Source organism: Ciconia boyciana, chromosome 2 (assembly GCF_034638445.1).
Source record: "Ciconia boyciana chromosome 2, ASM3463844v1, whole genome shotgun sequence".
Classification (NCBI taxonomy): domain Eukaryota; kingdom Metazoa; phylum Chordata; class Aves; order Ciconiiformes; family Ciconiidae; genus Ciconia; species Ciconia boyciana.
The window spans coordinates 49,158,734-49,184,787 of NC_132935.1; positions in this window are offsets into that span (position 1 = coordinate 49,158,734).

Sequence of the window (26,054 nt, forward strand, 5' to 3'; positions counted from 1 at the left end):
TCACACTCATTCTGTATTTGTTGCCTGTTTACGATAAAGTAGTTCACAATTTGGGTTTTGCAATTGTGCTCCATTTATTGCAGCAGTTGTACAGAGTGTGATCCTCTCTTCTCATTTAAAAATTCAGACCTAAATCCACCACAATTCTCTGAATGCCCTAAAGCATCTGTTGGACTTATACTCAGAGGTTTTGCTCTCATACAGCACAGTTAGTCTCAGCCAAACTCTACATTTTTTAACAATGCCTTTTGCATGTGAAATGTCTGAAATGCCTGCAAATTTCAGGAAAAGTTATAAATCTCGGTCATGCTCTGGCATTCACTGGGTGAATAAAACATCTGCTGAGCTCAGCAGGAATGGAAGGGTGTGCAGAAGATGAAAGATTTTTGCTTTTTCTACCTATATTCCTAGTGAGTGTTGATTCTTTTACAAATTATATTTAAAATGCCTATTTCGAATCAAAGTTTCCATAAGTTTTCTTGGACTGAAATGGGAACAGGTCCACCAGAAAAGTCTAAGCTGGCAGCACAGCTTCCCCTTTTTGGGGGCAGATACATCATGCATGTCTCCTTGGTGTGTTGGGGTTGTTTGTTGGCGGTTTTTTTTTTTTTTTTTTTTTTTAAATGGGAAAAAAGGGGAGAAAAACCCAAACTATTCTTTTATGCAGATTGAAAATCTCTGTGCTATGTGTGGTTACATGACTTCCACTAACATTGATAGTTGATTCTGGGTCACATGGATGCTGCCTAGCCAGTTGACTTACCTTGGGGGGACTGTTAGAGTAAAAAATGCTGTTTAAGTATGGACAATCTACTTTTTCTGTTGAAAAGAAAAGAGCAGCTGGTCCAAGCTAGTCTGATTTGATCTGCAGAGCAAAGTGAGCTAGCTGATTCTGATCAGCAATGCTGGCAATAGGGGTTGGAACCCAGTTTTCAACAAATATTAGTTGCTGAAGCAAAATGTTGGTACAATGCCAGAGAGCCACTGGTGTGCAGTGATAATCACTGTGGTGCAGTGCATGAAGTTGTGGAGGAGACTCTTGGGAAAAAATGGTTGTGTGACCCTCAGTAGAAATGTCCATGATACACACAGACATCTCAATTCCTAAAGTAAAAGGACTGACAAGAATAAGAACAAGGTTGATGTAGGCCTGTGGTCTAAGCTCCCAGTTTTCCTCTGCCGTAAAAGCAGTGACACAATTCTTGTTGTTAAATGCCTCAGTGAGCCTCTTCCAGCTGAAATCCTAAAGAAAATATTAATAGATTAAGATTAAGACTCACTATAACTCTGAGATAAAGAATTACTGTTATTACTATTTTACAGCTGAGAACAGTATGGTACAGATGTGATGTACCCAAAAGTGTAAACACAACATATGGCAAAGCGGCGCTGAAATGTGAATCGCTTGAGATCTGGTATTTTAAGCAGACTTAAAATATAACATACTTTGCTGATTACACTTAGTAGCATAGTTGTAGCATTTCTTGCATTTCCTAATTTTCAAATGTTAATTCTTTGAGAAACTCCTCTGGAATGTCTGGTTTATGTTTATTATTTTTTTAGTAATTGATAATGAAATAGTAATTTTAGTAAATAATTAAATTATTATGTAGGAATGATGCTTCCTTTCCCTTGTCACTGTATATTTTAATCCATGCAATATTAGGGGGAACTAAGGAGGAAAAAAATCTAAATCCTTCTTGACTAAATTTGAAGCATGGTTTTACTGCAAGAAAAAAAACTCCAAAAAACAACTGTTAGTTCAGAAAATTCAAAATAGATTATTTCATTGAGCTAATTGAGTGTTAGCAGTGTTGTTTTTTTAGTTATAAACAATAAAATCTATTAAATCTCCACAGTCTACACTGTTAAAAAAGTTCAGTTGTAAATTAATCTTTTCCTGTCTGGGTCACTAGTTCAAATCTGGCTGAAATCCAGAAACACTAAACTCATTACCATAATTGTTACAGCCTCTACAAAATGAAGGTATATCATCAGTCTGCTTTCCAGTTTACACATATCTGAATTGTGAGATCTACTACTTAGATAAGTGTTTGCTGGGATTATTAAAAAAAAAAAAAAAAAGAAAAAAGAGGAATGGACTTAGGCTGAATCTCTTTTTCCATCCACATTATTTTCCACCTCTCAGGGATGTAATTATAGGGAAGTTTATACTGCTGGTCCTCACACCATATTTGTTTCTTGGGTATAGAGGTTATACCAGTTTCCAGTACTGTCAGTTTGACAAATGTTCACTCTATGCCCACAGCCCTGACTACTTTTTTGCTTTCAGCAGCTGCACAGATCCCTACCAATTCTCAGCTGCACTCTATTCCTTCAAGAGTTCATCAACCTCTTGAAAAACAAATCATGCCTGACCCTCTGTGCTTATCCAGATGTATTTACATAACGTTGAAATTCTGTATATAGTTATGACTGTGTGTCTGTATTTACCAAGATGACAGCTCTGTGTTAGTTACATAGATCTTAACTTTCCCCAGTTTTTGTTTGTATTCTTCCCATCCTCCATGCTGGGCTAAAATCCAAAAGAACAGTAGTAGAGATATCACAATAGACAGAAATAATTCTCTATAGACTGAAATAATTTTCTATTCAAATACAGTCGCTCCAGACAAAGGCAAGCTGATCACGTAGTAAGTCCCAGACAGAAGACTGTTGGTGTTTCACTGATTTAGGTCTGCTATATATATGTGTCATGAGACTGTAGATATAGTTTCACACATCGCATATAACCTGGTGCCATGACACCTAAATGTTCTCTCTCTCCTCTTAAAATGTCCACCTTTGATCTCAGGCTCTATCTCATAATTTTTTCTCACTATTGCTCTTTATCACTAAAACCTTTGGAAACAACATGGTTTACATCATTAACTCATAATCTCTTCACCCTTTCCAATATTCCCTCTAGCCCAGGTTTTCTCTCATGGTTAGTCTGTACTTTTTTCAGCAAGATTTCAGGCATTCTCTATATTCTGCCTTCATCCTGTCATTTCTCACTCTGGTAGCTGTATTTTTACATACTACACGCCAAATGTATTTTTTTTTTAAGTCTTATCTTTCTCTGGATTTTACTTCTTCATCCCTTTCTGAGTCTATTCCTGCATCTCTCATAGTTCCCCTAGTCTCTCATTAGGTAAGTGCCGCCTTTCTCCTTCTTTATCCACCTAACAGAAAGACTCCATACTTTGCTTCTTAATTTATATTTTCTAGGTACTCAAATAGCACCTGGTATCTCTTCTGTGCCAACAGCACACAAAGTTCTTTCTACTCTTGACCTCTCTTTCATTCACATTTGCATTTTAACATGTTTTTCGTATCCTCTGGGACAACCTATTTTGTGTAGAAATGAACATGTTTCTAGGTGCAGGATAATGCCATGGTAAGAGGTTGCTGATGAAGAACAGCATTCACAGACACCAGCACACTCAATAGCTGTCTGGGAAAACATCCAACGCCAAAAGGAAACTGGAAGTGTCTGTCTCATTTTTTTTCCTTTCCCTTCCCCCAGGGTGCTGGTATCTCTCCTAGCCAAAGGGAAAGACTTGTCTCCCTCTGGGATCTGCAGCAAAATACCCTCTCTTTGAATTAGTTGTCTAAACAAGCATTTAGTCCTTCTAATGAATCTAGTCCTTAGTGTATATTTTTGTCTCTTACTTTACTTGAATGTAGAGGACTTAAGCATATAAACTCTTGCATGAGATACATTTTCTATTTTCGCTCTTCATTAGGCCACATACAGTGGCTGAAGGAGTTTGAGCTCATTATTAGAGCTCATTTGATAATTTGGGGCACATTTTTAATTGATCCCTAAGGGATTGTTCCAAAAGCACTTATTTACCCAAGTGCCAATAATACAGTGACAAATCATACTGTTCATTTGCTTGTTTCCATAGCTGACACAACATGTACCTCATCATTTCTTTTATTTATCACCTCTGGTTGCTGACTTACCATTAACAATTATTTTTAAACTTTTAGATCATGAATGCAAATTGCTGTTATGAACTGTTTCACTGGCAGATACGTTAGGATGCTTGACAAAATTTTGTATTATAATTGGGGAAAGATTATATAAATGAAAAGCTCTGTGCTAGTTTACAGCTCCTGTTCAGTGAAAGTATATCACAGGGAATTAGGCAAAAGAGAAAAGGGAAACACTGGAGTGCAGTGGCTTACGAGTCAGAAGACTGGAGCTGTAATCCACTCCCAGCCATCTAACCACCTTGAGATGTCATCTAACCTTGAGAGGTCATTTTGCTCATCTGTGCTTCAGATATATCCATCTCTGGAAAGAGGATATGCTGCTTTTCCTTTTTGAGATTATCAAATGACAAGTTTGTATGAAACCTTCTCTGAATATGGTAGAAGAGTCATAGCTGGAGCAAAAAAAAAATGTTTTCAACCTCTAACATGTCTCAAAGTACCCCCAAAAAGTAAATGCAAAGGAAGAAATGAAAACTGGGCTAATGACTTTGTCTTTACCAAGCAGGCAAATATGATTACACTTTGACACATGTAAATGAAAATGCTTTCCTCTAATGTGTTCAATGCCTATTTTTTATTATATTTCACCCCTGTACTCCCCTCCAGGCAGACACACTGGGATACAAGTGTAAGCATCCCCTTGTCTAAGTCTTTGGATGACATTTACAGCATGCTGCCTAGTGAGAAGCAAATCACTGTCCCAGCAAACTTGTACTAGGGAATAATGTGGGGCCCAGAGTAGCAGAGTCTTTTCACTTTGGCATGACATAATACTAAGTAGCACTGACTCCCATGAGGGTTTGTTAGGTCGGACATAGAGTTATGGCTTCATGTTGTTCACTGTTGGCTTATATCACTGCACACTTCCCTGCATCCTTTTGTCCTCTGGGTTTTGATGATAAACACACCAAAAGTAATTCAGAGTATTGAATGCTTACCATGGAATGAAAAGGGAAGGCCACAGTAGGAGTAAAATTTTAAAGGGGTAAAGGACAAGCAAGCAACTAAAACTACCTTGCATATTCCAAAAGGTCCATCAAGTTATTCACTGTACTGCAATAACCTAAACTTTCTGCACGCATTTCTGAAGTTGACAACAGGACTCAGCAAAAGGTGATTTCCAGTCTAACCCAGCCAAAACTGCTGCTGCATCCAGACCCCTGAATGTTATGAGGGAAGATCAGGAGACTGAGAACAGCCTTTCTATACTGCGTTCAGTTTTACTGCTTTCAGCTGATTTTAAAGTAGCGCAATGATGGCTAAATGAGCAGTGCTGATTTTAATACTTAACCAATGTTATCTGTGCAGGTAATTCCATTCCACTCCTGACAAAAGCTGAAAACTATCCCTACCAGTGCTGGTCAGCTTGAAAACTTGCAAAGCTACAGATCAAGCTCTGATAGGCTCTAGACTAGCATCAGGTGATGCTTTCTTCTCTGTTTCCAAGACTAAAGGAGCTGTACCGATAGTATGAGTAGAATATGTAAATTTACTCACCTAAACCCCTCGTCCTACACTAGTGCCTTAAGATTTTACTGCTACATACACTCTTTCCTCAGACAACATTTTGACGAGATACTGTTGAAAGGTGTAATGCATAATCTCCGCATTCTCTTTTGTTCCAGTATTTTGAGGGAACACACACTGTGTTAGGTTAGGACTATCAAGAAAAGGAGAAAAAAAAAAAAAAAACGAAATAAACACCTACAAAGAAACTGACTCTTCATTCCATGAAATTCACATTGCACCATAAAAAATAGCCAGAATGCCTCTTTATTTAAATCCCTTATTTATTCTCAGTAGGGTCCTGAATCACACTGATACACACTGATGAAACTACTTTATATCCATTTAGTATTAAACTAAACATATTTCCACTCTAAAAATAACAAAATACAGACATGGACTGCAAGCAGAAACCTAACTACAGGAGCACAATACCCACAGTTCACATTTGGTACATAAAACTGACTTTAGACAGATCAGAGAAATTAGCATTAGAAAGTAACCACTTACATAACAATTTATTATATCACAGAAATCTGACTACAGCACATTTTCTGAGTCACATAATCATTCAGCCTCACAATCTGTTATGCCTGTTGCTTTTTGATATGACCTACCAAGTGCTTGAGTTTTCTCTATGTCCTGCAATTTTTTTTAAAGATTACTACAGTACTTCTATCACTAACGAAATCAAATTCAAAACCTGGTTTATCACTCCTCTAAGTGAGTAAGTTGGTTTCCAGCTGTTTGGAGGCATTTCATTTATTTCTATCTCCAAGGACTGCATGGTCTCCAGTTAGTTTCTAGCTGATCAAAGATTTGGATTACCGAAAGCATCCTTTCTGGTGCATGAAATACAAAATTTAATCGGACATCTTTTCCTTCTGTAAAAAAGTGAGATGGGATAGTTCCTTTCTGCCTTTCAATAAATCATTTAAATGCTTTGCTTTAATTTATTTCCATTAAAAATGTTTTCATCATGTACACATTTTTTGTAGGAACTGCTGGAAAACCAAACATTTTCCAGAAAGGCTTACCAAAGTCATAAGCCCTAACATCTACAGAACATATTTTTATGGCTTTAATTTTAATGTGAACGGAATACTTTGGATTTGAATGTTGCCCTGCCTCATTCAGGATCAAAATTCTGCAGCACTCTGCAAACACATACAGAAGAGAATTGAAAATGTCTGTATAGAAATATATATATACTGCAAATATATATATTTACTGTATAGAGAGAATAGTTTTATTCTCACTGCTCAAACTAAGTGAACTGCAAAAAGTGATGTTAATTTTAAGTGGCTGCAAGTATTTAAGTCTTAATGAGAAACAAAAAAGAAGGTACTTATTTGAAAACTGTGATTTTTTTTTTTCACACTATACCTTCAAAAGGTTTTTTTTGCTTTGTTTTTTGACTTTTTTTGTGGGGGGAGTAGGGGGTGTTTTGTTTTGTTTTGGGGTTTTTTTGTGTACTCTGCTTGGGAACTCTGAAGATAAATTGTGAAATGTAGGAATTACTGGGCCTCATCTATGAGTTGTACTGTTAGGTCTGGAAGCGATTTGTAGGATTAAGAGATTCTTTAGATTCTTTTGCATTCAGGTGATCCCAAATCTGCAGAAGTGATCTCGATTTTTTCACTATGAAACATGCATCAGGAGGTCAGCCTTAGATTCTAGTTGACGCATGTGTAGAAGGAAAACATCACAATACAAGTGCACAAATATTCTTCTTCCACCTGACCATGTGAATGGGCTATAAAGGCATCATGGCAGAAGATAAATTACTAATCCTTTACAGTTAATTTCAATGAATTTTCGTAGAATCATAGAAAGATTTGGATTGGAAGGGACCTTTACAGGTCATCTAGTCCAATCCCGCTGCAAGAACAGGGACATCTTTAACTCGATCAGGTTGCTCAGAGCCCCATCCAACCTGACCTTGAATGTTTCCAGGGATGGGGCATCCACTACCTCTCTGGGCAACCTGTTCCAGTGTTTCACCACCATCATTGTAAAAAATTTCTGTCTTAAATCCAGTCTAAATCTGCCCTCCCTTAGTTTAAAACCATTGCTCTTTGTCCTGTCACAACAGGCCTTGCTAAAAAGTCTGTCCCCATCTTTCCTATAGGCCCCCTTTAAGTACTGGAAGGCTGCTATAAGGTCTCCCTGCAGCTTTCTCTTCTCCAGGCTGAACGACCTCAACTCTCTCAGCCTGTCCTCGTAGGAGAGGTGTTCCAGCCCTCGGATCATCTTTGTGGCCCTCCTCTGGACCTGCTCCAACAGCTCCATGTCCTTCTTGTGCTGAGGGCTCCAGAGCTGGACGCAGTACTGCAGGTGGGCTCTCACCAGAGTGGAGCAGAGGGGCAGAATCACCTCCCTTGACCTGCTGGCCACGCTTCTTTTGATGCAGCCCAGGATACGGTTGGCCTTCTGGGCTGCAAGCGCACATTGTCGGCTCATGTCCAGCTTTTCATCCATCAGTAGCCCCAAGTCCTTTTCTGCAGGGCTGCTCTCGATCACATCATCCCCCAGCCTGTACTGAAACTGAGGATTGCCCCTTTACAATTTTAGTACCAATCTGTTGACCCTCAGTCTTGGCTGTAGTCACAGTTCAGTACAGCTTGCAGGGGGCCACTCTGGTGTAGCTAACTGAAGGAAAAATATGGAGATAGGGGATAGTGGTATCATAAATTATTGTTATTTCCCCATAATTCACTCTTCACTGATTTTTTTCAGTGAACTAACAAAACTTAAATCAGAAATATTTTCATGTTACAAAAAATACTTGGTAGAAAGCATGTTTCTAATCACTCTGGTGAGATAAATGGCTTTGCTTCAACATTAACAATTGGACTAAAATCACCAAGAAATACAGGAATTGCTTTGTTAGGCTGTAAAAGTATTTGGCTCCTATAACCAGAGCAAGAGCATGAACATCAAAAATCTGTGAAGTGTCATCATCAAAAATTGTAAAGTGTCAATTGCTTTCAGGTACCATGAAGAAACTCACTTTTGATCTATACAATCAGTGTTGTCAATGGCACTGCTTTATTAATTTTCACTAAAGTGAAGGTAGAATTGATTTTTTTGCATACATAGGCAGGAAAAGAATGGATATACGTGGTAGAGCAGAGTCTGCTAAAATTCATAGCTGAAGCATAGGTGGGCAGTGCGGAATAATAGCACTGGACTGCGGCAACACAGATATGGGATTAAAAAAAAGGAGAAGACTTCTGAAAAATTTGCTATAGGAGGAACAGAAATTTGCAGTTTGTTCCCAGGTGCCTGATTCCATGCAATTGTTTCAGGAGACAGCTTGCATGGAAGCTGCCTTCCTCTAGCAGCTAGTGCTCCTGGGAACCAGCAGCCTGGCAAGGCAGGGAGCCCAGGGGAGGTGAAATACAGTAAATGCACAGGCTGATTTCTGTCAATGTTTTAATGGAAATGACGCTTTCTGCTATGTCTAGGCTCTTTAAAAAGTCTACCTAAATCATTATGAAGTAATGAGATTTTGAAGATTGCATTACCTATACAAATCTGACCTTTCATTAGTTGCCTGAGCAGAAAGTAATACTTTCTCTAAAACCAAGATTTAACTTCGGTTTTAATGACAAGTGAAACGGAAGACCCTTTTATTTCACTTAGGCCCTCTTCTGGCATTTGTTACCTATTCAGTGTAAGAGATTCAAGAATTATGTTTAATCCATCCTAAACTGGAAATTTTAAAAGCAGAACACAGTATATTTGCTAAGAAGGATCTCTTTTCATGCTTCTCAGTGATTCTAAACTTTTAATGAACATTTCTGCATAACTAGACTCTAACTTTTTCAGCCATTGCTTTCCTGTTTAGGGTATTTTACAGAAACCCCTACTCTCTTGGACCATATTACATGTTAATCTATCTGACTTGAACTATAGCAGTTAGTTAACAATTTTGCACAGTGGTAGCCCGTGATGTGTCATTTTATCCATCACAAAAATGCATGTAGAAGAAACTGACATGCGAAAAGCAGAAAGGTATGGTTAACAAGTTAATGATTCAATATATCATCATCACATATGATAGATATTGGCTTGCACTACTCCTGTGTTGAGTGTAAGTGTGCATTTTAAGCTAATAACTTCAGAAAATTCCTAACTTCATAGGTTTTTTTCCCATCATTCAGAACTTCATCCATCCCTGCAAATAATACACACAAGCAAACATACTGAAGCATATCTACTTTTCCCTTCTTGATCAATACCTGTATCATGAATTTTTTACAGTTAGCATGCCCAATCTAGTCATGCATCATGTTTGTGCCAAGGTGTTGATCTGTGTATGCAAAACCTAATTATGCATAAAATTCTGACTAAGGTCATGCTGAGAAGCAGAAAAGCAACATGAAGTTATTTGTAGGCATAAATATAAGTTCTGATAAAAGACCATTTAGTAAAAATAACTAGTGTGGCATTCTTTCTATTCTAACTGGAAATGAAGCTCCTTAGTTTCAAAAGCAAAATACATCAATTATTGATGTATGAATATTCTTATTTTTTTAAAGCAGAATTATTTCCTCTTCATTAGCATTTATCCAAAAGTCATTAATTTTAATATGCATTTGGGCGATGGTATTTGAATTGTAAATAATTTTGCATTCTCCACAATTTAACCACATTTTGCATATTCATGAGACAATTTAGTCAAAAGATGTAGCAGGGCATGCATTGCTTTGGGATATAGTCACATTAGGTAATTCTGTAGTACTGTGTTGCCTAAGGCTCCACTTACTTCATTTAGCACCCAATAATATGAAAGATCACATGCACCAGTGTCTCATGTAATTGAGATGAAGAGGCCCCAGTGAAAGCACTTCACGAACATATTCAAGTTAATATTTTCACATATGTTAATATAATCCTTATGCAAAACAATCAATCATAGAGAAACATAAGTAAAACCATGACCAAAAAAAAAAAAGCAGAACATCTTTGTTTCATGATTTTTAATTTTTATATTGAAATAATAATTTCTGTATGCTAGACAACATATTTCATCATGCTACAGATAATTAGTCTTTGAAAAGGGAAAGTAATGATCTCTGCACGCATCCTCATGCTAGATTGTCCTTAGCCCTCCAGGATATCACAGATAATTAAAGGCTGCAAGACACTCACCTATACTTGTACCACCTGCTTTGGATCTAAGTCTCTTAGAGCACGTTTTTAAACACAAGGTGGGTATGAAAGGGGCAGAGCAGGATCTTTTACATTCACTGACCAGTGGTACTTTGCTGGCATGGTTTATTTTCACTTTGGTACATGCAATTTCTGAATCTAATTCTGGCATGTAATCTATTCTGGCAACTCATTTTTGAGCTTATTATGGGTAGGTTGCAAGGTGATGATATATCCCCAGAATGAGTAGACTGGTCTTTAAAAGTACATCTGACAACTGAAATGACACATATGTCTCAAGTCATCCCTACCAAAAAATAGTGCCAGGAAAGAAAAGGTGGGCAAATTGTTTCATGAAGTATATCACTTGCTGTCTCAGAACAGTCCCACTGTATCCAGAGACATGAAAAGATAAAGAACAAGGCAACAACCATCCTTTAAAAATGTTTCTCAAAAAAGGGAAAAGTAGGCTGGCTAGACAAAGGAGACTAACTAAGAAGGAAGGAAGTACATGCAAAACTGTGTCAATACTCTGAAAATAACCCACAATTTTTTAATTTCTAGTGGATTTGGAAGGCAATTAATCATACAGAAGTTGCAATGGTACATCAGCAAGTGTTGTTTGATATCACTGGGAAAGGCTGCGGATGTTATTTACCTGGACTTTAGTAAAGCCTTTGACACTTTTTCTGACAGCATTCTCCTAGAGAAGCTGGAGGCTCATGGCTTAGGCAGGTGTACTCTTCACTGGGTAAAAAAGTGGCTGGATGACCGAGACCAGAGAGTTGTGGGGAATGGAGTTAAGTCCACTTGGCGGCCAGTCACAAGCGGTGTTCCCCAGCGCTCAGTGTTGGGGCCAGTTCTGTTTAATATCTTTATCAATGATCTGGACCAGGGGATCAAGTGCACCCTCAGTAAGTTTGCAGATGACACCAAATTGGGCAGGAGTGTCAATCTGCTTGAGGGTAGGAAGGGTCTGCAGAGGGATCTGGACAGGCTGGATTGATGGGCCAAAGTCAATTGTATGAGGTTTAACAAGGCCAAGTGCCGGGTCCTGCACTTGGGCCACAACAACCCCATGCAACGCTACAGGCTTGGGGAAGAGTGGCTGGAAAGCTGCCCAGCAGAGAAGGACCTGGGAGTGTTGGCTGATAACCAGCTGAACATGAGCCAGCAGTGTGCCCAGGTGGCCAAGAAAGCCAATAGCATCCTGGCTTGTATCAGAAACAGTGTGGCCAGCAGGACTAGGGAAGTGATCGTGCCCCTGTACTTGGCACTGGTGAGGCCGCACCTCGAATGCTGTGTTCAGTTTTGGGCCCCTCACTACAAGAGAGACATGGAGGTGCTGGAGCGTGTCCAGAGAAGGGCAATGAAGCTGGTGAAGGGTCTGGAGAACAAGTGTTATGAGGAGTGGCTGAGGGAACTGGGGTTGTTTAGCCTGGAGAAAAGAAGGCTGAGGGGAGACCTTATTGCTCTCTACAGCTACCTGAAAGGAGGTTGCAGTGAGGTGGGTGTCAGTGTCTTTTCCCAGGTAACGTAATAGGATGAGAGGAAATGGCCTCAAGTTGTGCCAGGGGAGGTTTAGACTGGATATTAGGAAAAAATTCTTCACTTGAAAGGGTTGTCAAGCATTGGAACAGGCTGCTCAGGGAAGTGGTTAAGTCACCATCCCTGGAGGTATTTAAAAGATGTGTGGATGTGGTCCTCAGGGACATGGTTTAGTGGTGGACTTGGCAGTGTTACGTTTACAGTTGGACTTGATGATCTTAAGGGTCTTTTCCAATGTAAATTATTCTATGATTCTATGAAAGATGAACCCCACAATGACAAATATTTCCAGTCAAGTACAGCCGTCACAGATTAGGACTATAAAGGTCATAGTTAGCAATACTTCAGTACCAAGCTCTAGGGACTAGCTAAACTTTGTGATTCAAAGCTTTGACAGAGAGGAAGGAGATTACCAGTTTCTTCATGTACTTTCTTGCTTTCTCAATGTTATCTACAGATGCTATTAATCCATGTTTATTACTATTGCCTAATCTTAGGTAATTTTTGAAAGAAACCCAAGGGAACTTAAAAGAAGCTTTACAGATACTGTCTCTAACTATGGTCCATGACAGTGCACAAAGGCAGAAATAATACAGAGATATTTTACTTACGGCATGCTTTCTGTGCATTTACTCTCTGAAGACTAGGTTAGAGTTAGCATTATGTGCTTGTTCTAATGCCTTTTTTATGCTACCTTGGGAAAGAAAAAGAAAAGTAGTGGTGATGAAGAAATAAAATCGTAAGGACATCACAGATACAAATTACCATTTGACCTTTCTGCAAAGTACATCTTTTTGACAGTTTGTACAGTACTCAGAACCAAAAAAAAATCAGGTTCAGGAACATTTTCTTAAATATTGTTGGCTTAGTCATTACTAATATTATATAAATGCAGCCTCTTTTTGATTATGAAATTATTCATGACACAGTCTTGTTTGCATGCAAAATGTCTCATCATTTAAAAACATTTTTTGGATAATCCCTGCCATATATTGGATTGCTTACAAAATGTTCACTTTAAGATAGTTAAGGATTTTTCATTGGAATGATTTCCTACTGAAAATTTAGTTTCTGTTAAATCAAACTTTATTTTATTTAATGACCTTGTCCATTAAAATATCATTTGGCTCACAAAAACAACTTTGTGTAAAGGAAACTTCAAATTGAACCTCTTTTTTGCAGAATTGACCCAAAATAAATTGCTCTGGATCAGCTAAAATAAAAGAAAAAAGAACAACCAAAAAACCAACAAACCTTCATCCCCCCCAAGAGATATTTCCCCAAAGCCTTTTTATTCCCTTCCTTCATTTTGCATGCGTCGTATTTTAGATGTCCCTTGTTTTCTTAAAAGCCAGGTGTCCTTAAGGACTTGGAAACTCAGATGCAGCTAACGCACTCAGGCTTTTGTCACCTCAGTTATCTGATGATAAGTACAACTTTGTCCCACTCTTAATGCTGCTGTGAAGACTATTTTCCAAGCTTTGATACCATCTGCTCTCTTTTTACTCCTTGCCCCTTTCCAGTGAATCAAGCATAAGCTTCTTTCCTCACTTTCAAAGCTCTTCACAGCTATGTCCCTCCCTGCATATTATCACCTTTCACTCATTACTGGCTCCCACTTCTGCTCATGCTTGCCTCTATTGCTCGTGTGTTAAATTTCAAGTACTTACAGACACTATTTCTCACACTTGGGAGACTGTATCTTGAGAAGTAGAAGGACTAACCACTTTTCATCTTTCAAAATTCTTTCCCTTCAATGCAAACCCTAATAAAAATCTTGAAAAGAACTCTCCTGCTGATATGTCAATGAAGTTTCCTAATAAGCTTCACGTTCTCTTTGTCCCCCCGGTTTGTACGTGCCCCTTCAGCTTACATTTAGACTGTGCTCTCTTTGAGTAAGGTCCGTGTGCAGTTTTTACAGTCTGCCTCTCTAAGAAAAGTGCTAGTCCATGACTACAGCTCCTATGCCCTATGATGATGAAAAGAGTAGTTTTAAGTGGGAAAATAATGAATAAACCATTTCAAATAAGAAGTTTAGCACAATTAATTACTCATTCTAAGATCCTCTGAACTCTTGAAGATACACAGATATTTGCATAAATGACTCAACTGATTCCTGAATAACTATAAACAACAAACAATATGAACACTCAGCTCACAGTTGGAGGAATTAATTATTTTTAATCCAAAATCAATGTTTTCAATCATCAGCCCCATTTTTCCTCTTAATTGCTAGTGTATAAAAAGGCACATCAGTTACGAAGCACAAAGATTCTGAACAGGATAAAACAAAGTGGATGCAGGAATACTTTTTTAAAGACTGGGCTACAAAACCTTTCTTACTTTAAAGAGTGAAGCTGTTTTCCTTTTTGTAATGTCATTAATGACGATGTTTTTACATGCAAATCAAGAAATAATTAAACTTCTGCCATCTTAACAATAGAGGTCTGGAAGTATCCAATAAAATACAGGCTGGATTAAAAAGAAAAAGCCTAATTAAGTGCGAGAACAGATTAAAGTTTACAGTTTCCAACGAGTAATTAAACAAGACTAGAGTTGAGTAAATGCTGTAAAGTTATTCCCAGGGGTATTTATTCACATTATTAGTGAATTTGCTTTGAAGGTATATGCATCCCTTTGTGTTTTCTTTCTTCCTGTATTAATTTGATAGAGTTCCAGCATCATGAATACACATGAAAAATGAGTATAAGGGTAGCATTTACCTAACTAAGAAACAGCAACAATACCAATTGCAACCAAACAAATTAGTAATGAGACTAAAGAATTGAGGAAAAACAATACTGATGGAAAAAGCAACTGAAATTATTTTGAAATATTAACCAAAAAAAAAAAAGAAATATTATGATTATCACTTGCTAAATTAGATAAATATTATAGAAGGTACACCAAATAAAAGAATGCCATGAGATACATGGAACATTTGATAGCATATACTGCTTCTATATGTATTAAAAGATGAGTTTCTCCTCCTCCCTAGAACCTTTAGTAATTTCTTTTCTCAGCCACTGAAACCACAAATTTTTATTTTATAAACACATTCTTTTTGTAAGAGAAAAGGAACAGGATTATCTCAATTATTAACATTAACGTACATTATTTCAACAAAGAAGAAATGAAAAAAACCTAAAGTATATAAGAAATATTTCCAGCATCTTCCCAAAGTAATTTAATTAATTAAATAATCTCTTTGTATCTTGTTGATCGAATTGTGGCTTCGAGATATGCTATAAGAGCGTATCTTTTAATCAACAAAAACAGTCCATTTTTTTTAATAGCCAGATACTTTCTGCACTGCATATATACCATCATTACATTTTATTTGCCATGGGATGATTAGCAAACCTTTTAATGAGATCAGAGTTTTCTTTAAAGCAAACATGGTTTATCTCTAGCTGTTGAGTTATTTTCATTCACCCTCTCAGCAGTGGAGAATTCACAGAGACAAAGATCACTTCAGATCCACAAATGTATTATGGTATGGAAACAGTTCTATTCTAAATGCACATCTGCAATTCTGTAGTTTAAGCGTTTTTCTTCCCCAGTGCACCCTCATTCAGCTCCTAAGTTATTGTGAAGTAAGCATTTCCTAGTCCTGGAGAAATTATTTTCACCTCTAACCTTGACATTCAATGCATTCAGCGTGGTGCAGGTTTTCTGTGTAATAAAAGTCAAATTGGATTTTTTTATAAATATGTAAAAAACCCTATATGTTAATCCAAGAATGTAATTACATTCTGCAGGAATTTCCATTCAAAATATTTACAGTTTATTAATAATAAGCATTGGTATAAACAGTAGTATATATATAAGACCTTGATATATTAGGGAATAATCAAATGCCTTTTCAATACAAAGATCCACTTACACAGAAGTATTAATATTACATGTACTGCTTACAGATACAATTTACATCAAAGTATTTTACATCCTCCTAGAACTCAGAGATGGTGGAAAGCCTGACTTAAATATATGTAGAAAACTTATCTTAAATAATAATCATTTCAAAGTAATAACCTGTTGAAGAATGACAGCTTTGTGTTGCTACATTTGGTATTCAGCAAGCAGTCATCCTGTCACAGCTGCCAATGCTGACTGATAAATGTTCAAAAGAGCCTAAAGAATATTGACAAACCCTCAACTTGTGTGTAATATGGAGATAAGGACACCAAAATTATATTTACTTACGCTCCTAGTGTAGCATGAAGCTTCACAAAATAGTGAAGCTAGTTTTTACCACCTCTGTGTGCATTTTTTAAAAATTTATTTACTGCTATGCACTGTAAGGTTCAACTCCTGTTCAGTGATTCAGTGCTGGATAAAATTACTTATCTCCATGGGGGTGGGAGGGAGAGAGAAAAAAGATAACTACCAACCAAGAAACCTCTCCCCCGCCCCAGACTCCAAGCCCCATCCCCTCCCAAAAAAAAGGAAAAAAAAAAGGTAAGGAATAGGTGTAATATTTTCTCTGCCTAGGGCTGTTCTACAGGAATTCCAGGGTGAACAAAGCCACTGAGTCTGTGTGCTGTAGCTGTTCTAGCTAAAGCATCAGTATAGATTAGAAACTTTGTTTTATTCTCTTGACATATGTGGAAAAAATCAAGTTAATGATTCCTTTAATAAATTATAGGAGCTTTTAAGTTGAAGACCACATCTAGCTTTGTAATGAATCACTCTGCAATTTGTTGGACTTGCAGTCTTAAAGTTATAAGTTAGGATTTTTTTTCTCACCAGGCATATATTCTGGGGGCAATCAGAGTTCCATGTAATTTGAATGGAAATTGTGCAAAAAAGTCTTTATCTAATTTATTTCTATGTTAATATTTTGCCTCCTGGATATGGTTAAAGACAAAGACCCACAGCAGGAATTTACAAATACTAAAGCCACATGTTACAAACATTTATAGACAATCTTTACAAGTCTTTCCATTGACTTCAATAAACTTTTTAGCTGTCTTTTGTCAATTAAAGAAGCAAGCACCATTTTTCCCTTTGATATTTGTCAGTTCAGCAGGTCAGAAATGTATTCATTTTCACCAAACTTTATAGTAAATCCTATAGGGTTTCAAAATCTCTTGTGAATTAATGTTTTACTACCCAAGGGACTACTCAGGAACTTGGGCTTCAAGGATGTGACTTTCCTGAGGAGATCTGCTAGGTTTTTGGCTGCTGGAGATGCATGCCTTTTCCTACAGAGGTTTGAAATATTTGTGTTTTATTCCAAATTGTGGTGGGAAAAAAAAGGAAAATCCTCTCAGAAATGAAATTTTCTTTCTCTATACAGCTGAATTTAGGTTTTTATATCAGATATAAAGCTATGGTGACTGAGGTTTTTTGAATATCACAGATTATTTCTGAAGTGCTAACTAGTTCACAGAACTAATTCAAACTTCTAAATCCTTTTAGGGGCAAGGACAGGCTGGAAACATGAGTGAAAAACCACTCTTTTTTCTCTTCGTCTTTCTCATAATTTGTCATATAAATCTTCTCAGAGATGCAACTTTTAAGGATGCAGATAAGAACCAAATCTTGCCTGAAAGCCATGTAACAGTGCCAGATGTCCAATTAATATATCTTGCCTATAGGTGAAGCTTATTAATTCAGCTGTGCTCGTAAAGCACAATTTTCAGAGCAAATCTCACTTTGGTCAACTTCCCTGTGGGAGGAGCAGGCTCTTGCCTGTCTGTACTCATCCCTATAGACAAGCCCATAGTCCATCTTGGTTACAGTAACAGGTGGGAACATTTTCCATTAGCCTGTGGTTGATGGAGTAAGTTATACCAAATGGTTTTGTCCCTCCACAGCATTTTCTCCACTAGAAGATCTTGCCTATTCAAAGTCAATCTTCCTTTCAGGAAGGAAAATAGGCTAATGAGAGATATACTGGAGAGGACCCCCTTGGTCTGTCTGGTTGACTGTCTAACACAAGGAATTATTTAAAGTAATTCTTGTTTAAACTAGGCAGCACAGGCAAAGCGTTCACTCACCACTTAAAAATTACCTGAGAAAAAACCTACCATAATTATTGGCAATTTGCTTTCATTTGAAAGTGTGAAACTACGTTATGTTAGAATTTTTTATTCAGCTTCCCCTTCCAATTCTTGGGTTTTGTTTTGCCTTCAACTGCTAGGCTGAGGATACTACTTTTACTGGTGTTTTTCCTTAATGTAGCTACTTCTAGACTAGGATTAAATTATGCTTAGTTTATATTTTAATAGGCTGAAGTGACTCAGTAGCTGGGACAGAACCCACAGAACACAGAGGGCCACAGACCACCTGGGGTACCTTAAGAGGAGCAGTTTCTATGCCCTGGCACTGCTATGTATGAGTGCCAGAGGGAAAAATCTTAGGCCAGGCTTTAGTGAAATACATATATTTAAATATTGAGGCAGTCAAACTAAAACAAGCATACTTCACCATCACTTTGATTATACCCATCTATTTTCACACTTAGCGATCTATATACAGGTGTTTTGTTTTCAGAGATGCTTAATAATCACTTGTTGGAAATTCTGTTCCATTCCACTGGGGCAACATACCTCACCAACCAATAATAGTATCCAATCCCAAATCACCATGCTTTGCGATTTGAGACACGCACTCTCTTGCATCATGAAATACATCCAGGAGGTTTGCAAATAGAAGATGGGGACAAAGAGAAAAGAGGAATGAGGAGCATGGGAACAGAAGAGGAGACAATCACTCTCTTACACAACATACAAAATAAAAAGATAACTAAAACATCCAAACCCCACAGTCACTTGTCAGGATCTTGTCATAAGTGTTGTTACTAGTAGGCACCAGCTATCCCACATTCAGATTTTAATCTTAACAAATGTGAGGACTATCTGTATATACACCCTTCTCACTTCAGCTAACTTAATCTGTGCTCTGGTTTTCCTTGCTTTGCTTTCAGAATAATAAAAGAACAAATAAGGACCCATCAAATAGTGTCCAAAACCAGTGCAGCTTTTACAGCACTGTAATGTGATACTTGTATTTTTGGCATTTAATGGAGAAACATTTCAGCCCTGATTTCCAATATTCGTGTATACACAGCTCAGTTACAATTGTAATTGCACCAGTTTAGTTTCCACTGTCATAAACTGGATTAATGAATGGTTGAATCAGTGTGGATATTTTTCCAATGCAATAATTTTAATGAAACTATTAGTTGCAGAGTACATGGAGTTCATGTTTTTCAGGTACCCTGAGCATAGTGCATATTATCAACCTCATAACTTCCTTTCGCTCTTCTCAGTGGACAGGGGATTTTTAAACTTTAAAGTTTCTAAGATTAAACTTTTTAAATTTAAGTTTTCAAAGCTCTTTTAATATATCTGGATAAACATTTATGGTTCTCTGGCACCCTCCTTTTTGGAAGAACCTCTTAACCTATTAGTCAGTTTCTTTCTCTTGAGTCTAAATAAATCTTGTAACAGTTCAGTCTGATCACAGGAGTCTCCAGGACTGCTGGAATATCCCTGAATTCCCATCTCATACTGTCAGCTCGTGTATCTTTTTAGACAAAGTACTACAATTTTATAACAAATGCAGTTCACATTGAACTGTCAAAGCTTAAACAGTCTCAATGCTTAGACACTGGAATAGCTTTGTACTTTTACAAAGTTAAATTTTTCTAATAGGTTAATAATCTCTGTAGACTTGAATGTACTTCATCTTTTCAAAAATATGGTGGAGGAAATCTCTTTGCAGATTGCAAGTTTTCCTTCACAGAATGGTTGCTGAGAAAGTTCCTGACCTATGGTATCTTTATAGATATGTGCTAGGCAGAAGCTGTCTTGTGAGAGTTACACACTGATTAAGGTTTGGGGCCCTGGGAGAACTGCATTCAGCTTGAGGATCCACTCCACCCATCTGTGTGGTCTGGGACATTATATTGGATTAAATCTTTCTGTCCTCCATCTAGAAAATGGGACTCTTGTTCCTTTTTACAAAAGGTCCATCCCCATCCCCAAGGAGCTGCCTGATGTCCGGGGCTGGGACAGCCCCTGGTGCCTCCCAGCCGCTCTGCTCCCTGGCTGGGGCAGTGGGATGGGCCCCCTCTGCAACCCTGGGGGGTCCCCTCACTGCTCCCAGCCCTCAGGGAACCCCTGGCCCCTGCTACTCCATTTTTGGAGTGGAAATTATCTTTGGCAAAAAATGTGTAAAAGTGTACCATTATTATCTGGCCCTCAGCTTTATTTTATGTAAATGAAAATAAATACAAAATATAGAAGGAATGAGAAACTCTCTCACCTTAAAGATATGTTTTCCAGGTACTTTGCTTTACATATGATTCCTTCATTTTTTTCTGGTTACTTTCCAAAATATTTCAAAGGATTAGACTGTATAACTTGAAATATCATAGCCAGGAATACATTGACATATATTTAATACTTTCAAGCAGGGGTGTTATTTTGCTGGCCCTTTAATTTCAGTGCAGGTAGTTAAGCTGATTGTGCTGACACTTCAGTTGACAGATGTTCCTCAGTGCATGCTACAGTGACTTCAAAAATTGTCCCAGATTTCTCAAAAGGATGGAGAAATGTGAACAAGAGACTTCTTCATTCCACTGCTGTTAGTGAGCAGAAGGCTTGTGTTGCTACAACAGCACAAAATTACTAAAGGCGGATTGCTTTTTTATTGTTCCCAAAATCTGGCACTTGAGTACCTTTTTTTCCAAACAGTTTTCAAGTTTAAAAAATTATGTCAGACAATGTTAGCTGAAAAGATAAAAAGCTCAAAAATTGCTGTCTCCATCTGTTGCCCCAAAAGATCTAATGCCACAGACAGAGTAAGTACACTGACTTGCCAAAATGCACATAACTCAAAATGGTAAATCTTACAGCTTTCTGAGCAGTGTGAAGGCTCATGGTGCTGTTGTTCACAAGTGAACTATGTGCCTGGCATAAACTAAGGAGCAATTAGATTGAATCATCTGCTTCTTTTAATTTTATTTTTTTTTTAAATTGAAAGTTTGTATTTGGAGGCTTATTTCTTGGACATGTCAGCTTACTTGAATGGGATTTTGCTGAAAGCTTGTAAATATTGCAAAAAATTACAACCATGTGAAGAGCTTAGTTTAAAGTTAATAAAAGATAAGCACATACTTAATAGATTTAAGATGTTCTTGAAATTAAATATGCATTTAAAGGCACAATATAATCCAGTACATTAGTTGAAAAAATAGTTGACTCTCACTTTATCCAAAAAGTAAGGTCTTTGCTATACAAAATATAGATGCACTTAATGCATATGAGCGGGCCCATAATTACTTACTTCTGGAGCTAACCATGACCTTGAAGATGATAATATGTATTATTCTGGAAAACAAAATGACCCATACATTTGTTCACTGACATTTTGGGTATTCATACCCACAAGATTTAGAATGCCCTGAAAAAAAAAAAAAAAAGACAAAAACAAGTCTTTAACATAGAAACAGAATAGATTCTGAACAGCCTTATTCTTGTACTCTGTAATACGAGAAACTCTAAAGTCTACTGCGGTCTCTGCATAAATCAGAACATCACCATCAGCTCTTCCAATTTATCTCAGCAGTTCTTCCTATTCATAACCTCTAGACTGTGGAATGCCTTAATCAGTCTCCTGCCAGTATGGATTTCTCCGCTATACAGGAATACTACCGAGGAGCCCTTGAACAATTTTAAAACCCCTATAGACTAACAAAGGAAGAGAAGATGCCATCAAAGAGGACAGAACAAGACCGTCATATCTGCTTGCTCACTGTCATCTGATAGTTCTTCTATATTTCTTACATTTGCTCTGTAAATAAGTGAATTATTGCATTAGAATAAAGAATTATGTATTTGAACCATCATAATCAGCAACCATAATCAGCAATTGCTGTGCAATAGCTCTATATAACCTGCCAAGTGCTCAGACACATGCTCACACAAATATGTATGTTCCCTAATATATAATTATTCTCATTATGAACTACAATAACGTACTTATATTGGTTCCAATACAAGAACTATAATGTATCAAACGCACAAGTATTCAAGATAACTTTTAATTACACAGCTTTATGCTAACCAGCTCATATTTATTTTTCTGAGTCTACTCTTTATAAAGTACTACCTTAACGTGCTTGTATCAGCCACAAATATTTCCAGTTGTTATAAAAGCTAAGCTGTCTCTAAACAGGCAAAATGGGTGGCAGTAGGAGTGAAAATTATTTCAGAAGCCAGCAAATCATTTCAGTTGCTCAAGAAAGTAAATCTTGCCAAGAAAAAGACTTATTCACTAGAACAATCCCACAGGGGTGTCAGTACTACATTAAAAGCACATAATTTTCTTATAAATCCATCAAGCTCCAGCAGGTTTATAATAATTAATTAAATGACTTAAACATCAGAGAAGAAGCCTGACTACAGTTTGTGCTCTGTGCACCTTCAAAGGTTCAGAGGTTGCTTGTGGTTCAATTAAGCATCTAAAAGTACTAATGCCTATTATAAGATTATGTGAATTATGAAAATCTTTTGAGAGTGCCTGCATTTCTTCTTCCTTTCCAACAAGCCTGTATTGCTCATTTCTCAACATGAATGCCTTCCCTAAATTAAGCACTCAGCATCTCTCTTTATGCATATATAACTGTATCTCTTCCCATATAATTTATTTTTCTAAAAAGAGAAGCGTAGCCAATAGCCTGCTGTTTTTATTCAGACCCAAGGCAAATTCTAAAAAAGCTACAGGGATCCATAGCAAGGCCAAACCCAGTCAGTTTATCTAAAACCAATTTGATGGAGTGGCCGTTGGTCTGCATTTTGCCATTGCTATTCACATAGAAGTGACGACCAGCAACCCAAGAGCAATCATCACCTCTTCTTGGTTCAGAAAGAGTCTGTTGTACCGAGACTCTGTATTACTTGACTAAACCCAAGTTTAGCCCAGCTATGGACAGCATGATTAGTATATTTCTCAGCACATAGTTATCCTTCTTCTGTAAGTCTTTCAGGAGACGATAGATAGCATCAGGGCTGTGAATGAAAGTTTCATTGTGAATTTGTTTTCCGGTAGAAGTTCACAAAGAGAGAGGGAGACACGTCTATTTTGTTTTCTTTGTTGTCCTAGATTCTTTCTGAGGAAAGAGCTGAGGTTTGCAGTACAATAGACTCACCTATCCTTCATTAGCTGGGCTTCAAACTTGTATATTTTAAACAGGGAGACTGAAGAAATGGTATTCCAAATCAGTCTCTTCTTTGGGTCTTGGGCCACCTTTATTATTTCAAAAAAGAGCAGAGCTATCTCTTGGCAAGAGTTCTCTCTGCATTTGAATTGATATGTAATGTGTTTTTGTCTCTTTACTCTGCTTAACCCAGCAGGGCAATAACACAGTCTGAAAATAAAATATACTCACAATCAAAAGCAAAATGCTGTATGATCATTGGCAATTTACCAAAAATGTGTGTGAAACAATGGAGAAAAATGGAAATGGAAAAAAAAATTAAAAGGTATTTCTGAATAAAGCCTACCTGTGACTTTTCTTAGAATTGTATCTTACTTTTCATATTCTGCCCCATTGCAAAGGATTTGTACAAAATGAATTTTGGTGTGATTTAAATAATATTTATAGAATTAAAAAAATACATTTGCACTCTTAGTGAAATATTAACAAAATATTAACCATTCTTCTCTTTGGCTCATCTTTGTAATCTTAGAGCCTGAAAGATAACGGGTTTACCTATAGCAGCCAGGCAGATCAAACCCAACATCCTTGTTTCCATCATTTCTTTGACTCTGAAGTAGAAGTATGGGGAAGAAGGTTGGCAAAGGGCACATATCTGTCTTCTTTGTCTGCCCATAAGAATCATAACTAGTAAACTCAGATAACTTCTATTGCAACTTATTGCCTGGCAAGTTATGTCAAACCTGAACCTTCAATAATGGTTGTTGCAAAATATAATATTGTGTGTGAAGGGTGGAAAATAGGTCTGTTTTAAAAAAAAGCAAAACAAAATAACCACTACATATCAGTACAGTATCCTTATGTAATACACGTTTCATAAATATTAAAAGATAAAAAGTTGTGATCCAAGGGAAGTGAAGGAGAACAGTCTCTTAGGACTGAATAAGTTTTTGAGAGAGATATCATAGGAAGAATAATAATATTTTTATCTTCTTATGTATAGGCTTTGTGCTGAACTGAGAAATGAATCTCACTTTATCCATATACATTTGGATAAGCAGAGCTGTATTCACCAGATGATCTGACAAATACAAACACATTGAATAATTGTACTTTTCTAACTTAACAGAGAAAAGACAGTCATACAAGGATTAATTATTTAATGTTTATATCCAGGTTGGAAATGTAAAGTGTTGCTCTGTTATCATTGTTAGCTACTCCAGATGCATGGAAAATTTCCTTCAGAAAAGGAGGGTGTGGGGAGGAAAGCAACAAAATGAAATAAATAATTCAGCAAATATGGTTGTGATACAATTATTTCTCTTTTTTTGTGGCAATTCTGTATGCTTTTTTATGCATTTTAAAAAATTAAATAATAAGTATGGTCCCAGTATTAAGAAGTATGGAACTCTTACACCATTTAGTTAAAAAGAAATGCCTCTTCATGCACAGATTCGATCCCAACACCTATGTCCACCCTCCACTCCTAAACAGCCAGAAGGAATATGGGGAAAGAGATGAAAAGAACTACATGTAGTCTGTATGTGAAAAATTTAACAAAGAATCATATTTTTAAATACTTAAGCCCCTTCAGAAAAGTCAGTTTCTCATTTTTTTTCCTCAAAGTGAACATAGGTTTCTTTGTACATTATTCAACTGAGTCTTGAAAATACAAAGTCTTTTTGTTCATGGGAGCAATGGAAATTTGCTTTAGGGTTAACTTATGCATTTCTCCATCTTTTCAGTAATGTGCACTCATATATGTCTTGGCTATATGTTGTCTAGTCTTAAAAATAGTGCATGTTTCTAATTCGTATCAGCATGAGAAGTTCTATGTAAATATGTTATCACAATATACACTGTTTAATTGGGGCATGCTATGTCACTGTAACTGCTTTATTGAGATGTCTCTTGGGAAACTGATTTAGCCTACTGATAGTGAATGGTAATATGGTAATAACCACTGCTTAATCAGGACAGTAATTAGCATCAATTCTGTTTAATTGAACTAAATTTAACAAGAAGTAAAGTACTGATTAACCTCCAAACTATTGATCAGTGCTCACTAATTCTCCAAAGACACAGAATAATTATATCAATAAATGACATAAATGTTTAACTTTACAAATCAAACAGTATCTAGAAATACAGTATAGCATAAATAGTATTCTTACATGGGCAAAATCAGTCTGAATACATTACCTCTGTAGTTACGATTCCTTTTCAAATTTAAATTGTTCAACTAAAATTTACATAGTTGATGGTGTTTAGCTGATTCTGACTATCTGCAGTGGTTTTTTTAGTACCTGTATATCAGGCATCACTCAATTCCACAACTTTGGGCGACTGCTGAACTGTAGAAGTACGGCATAGAATTTACAATGTCTAAGGGTAATGATACACCAGGGCAGAAAACTGCTTGACACTTGGTCTCTTACTGTTCACATCCCTATACCTGTAGAAATATGCCAGAGACAAAGGGTTTCATTTCTTCCTCACAAGATGTTATGGTAGTATATTCTTGTCTCCAAATGTTGCAGCATTTTTTCCCAAGGGCAGCACTTGAGAGTTACAACTCTCATAGTGATTAGCATCCTTGGTGATTCTGTCACTCAGTATTGGATTCAAAGAGCTCAGCGTACTTCATTGCATCTTTGCAGAG